Consider the following 2,455-nt stretch of genomic DNA (forward strand, 5'->3'; position numbering starts at 1 on the left):
TTTGGAGACCAAAAATGTCCTTAGGCAAGGAGATGTCGGTACTGGCAGTTGGAAATCAGGCATGAGAGCACTGATGTGCGTGGTGATAGGCACAGGAAATTAATGGGCCTGTTATATTTAGTAAATAAGTGTATTTTCTCATCATTGCTAGTCACCTTCCCTGTGTGCCTTTCATATCCCTTTCTTCTGGTCAGTCCAAGAGTTACCTATGACCTTTGTGGGCCCAGGGACGGTGCATATGACTCTGCTGTCCAGAGTTATCTGCTAACTTTTTCTGAATTTCTAGGGGAAATTTCCCACTTTATCCTGATGGATGAGGAAAAAGCCTGTTGGCTCAACAGCTGCTGAGAGTTGTCTTGACATTATAAAAAGAGCTAACCTGGAGATAAAGTCCACAATGTGGAAGGCAGGGTGAGGATACAGAAGTCAATTCCTTGGTGATATTATGAACACCTGGTTCAGAGCTTACCTGAATCAAGCTGAAAAACTGGACTTCATAGTTAAATAAAGTAATTACCTTTAAATTTTTCAGTCTTTTTTACTTACACCGAAAGGATTCTGATATGAAATAATATCTCATCTAAATCACTATCCATTGTAAGAATCATTATTATTTTATATATTACTGAGAAAAAGATGTGTACAATTAAACTAAGAACTGTTGCTTTCTTAAGTTTTTTAATTTTTGTTAACTTTTTGAAAGATCTCTGTTAGACTTTTTTTTCAATCATGTAAATTCGGGAGGCATTCATTAGGGCATATGACTGACATAAGCTAGTTAAAATGTGTTCCCATTCAGCATTCAACTCTTCTCACATCATCTCAATCATCATCATTACTCTTATGTTCATACCAAATATCCTCCTTGGGGACACAGCTTTTCAATATGCCCAACAGCTGTGTCTGCAATTTTTCTCTAAGTCCGTTCTACAAATTTTGATGCTTACTATTTCTTGTCTATGATAGACAATACTTGAGCATTTATATTAGTAACAAAACCTCACACATCATCTACCATGGATTTCTTCCCTTTTTGGTTCTCAGAAAGCATTCAGTTGCAGCTTTGCAAGAAAATGCAGAATGGGCTTATTCGTCCAATGGAAATATTTGCTTTGCAAACAACAAAATTTACGTCCCCATTGCTCTCTTCTGTTGCCTTTCTAGGTACACAATAACTTTTCATCTTTAAATCATAGTGAAATTTTAAAAAATAGGGATGAAACTCAGTATACACAGTATATTTTAATAATGTTTATAACTCAATTGATGTCATAACAAATAACCAGCTATGACCAAATTTTGGCCATGCACACAGATAATGATAACTATGTCATGATTGTTGAAAGCCATTTTAAGATGCCATAAATTGCATAGCACATAACAATTTCAGAGATATTCAGAGTAAACAAATGGAAAGATTTGTGTCTCAGAAGAAATATGTTATCACATATCTAGTAATGCAGAATCAAGTCCTCTCTATTATTCTAGTCTCCTTTCAATACAGTTATGCCTTCTCTTTTTTTTTTCAGTTATGCCTGATTTCAATGAAGATGTTTGTTTGTTTCCTTCCATTTCATTACTATAGTTAGAATTCTTTTAAGTTTTTGTTGTTTATATATTTTTTATTTTTTTAATTCTTTGAAACATGAGAATGTGGTGGTCCTTAAAATATATTCTAATATCTAAGCATTTTTAGAAATTTGAATAAAATAAGATTTGAATAAGTGGAGATTAATACTGAATTTCTGACTGTGAAGAATTAATACTGTAACTAAGTCAATTTCCAGTAAATTAACTTAGGAGTTCAGTGAAATCCAAACATAATTTTCTGTAGATCTCAACAAGCTAATTATGTGATTCTCCTGGAACAGACAATGTATAAAAGTAGCCTTTTTTTAAGCAAAAAAGGAAAAATTTTTCTAAAAGATATAAAATATTCTGTAAGAATACATTAATGATAACTAGTGGTCGGCACTGGCAGAGACAAGTAAAATTAATAGAACAGAAAAGGGGGGGCAAACCCACACATTTATGTAGAAATATAGATTAAAAGTGGCATTGCAAACTAGTGAGGGAGAATGGTAAATTCTGTAAACAACATTGAAACAAATCAAAACAATGTGGGGTCTTACATGATCCAAAATTTAAGAAATAGAAACAAAACAACACAGAAATAATCCCATATTAATATTTGGAGAAAATGAAACTTAGTTTTTGTTGTAATTGGCTGGAGCAATTTTATTTTAAAAAGACATGAAATCTGCAAGAATTTAAGAAAAAATCAAAAGACTCTACTAGTATTTTAAAAATATAAGACATAAAAGACTTTATATACAAAGTTTGGGGTTAAATCATACATTGGGAGAAGATATAGACAACTTACATAAAAATAGAATAACTAATTTCCCAAATATGTATAAAATATATAAAGTAAGTATGCAATACAATAAGCAAC

Source organism: Neomonachus schauinslandi, chromosome 1 (assembly GCF_002201575.2).
Source record: "Neomonachus schauinslandi chromosome 1, ASM220157v2, whole genome shotgun sequence".
NCBI classification, from domain to species: Eukaryota; Metazoa; Chordata; class Mammalia; order Carnivora; family Phocidae; genus Neomonachus; species Neomonachus schauinslandi.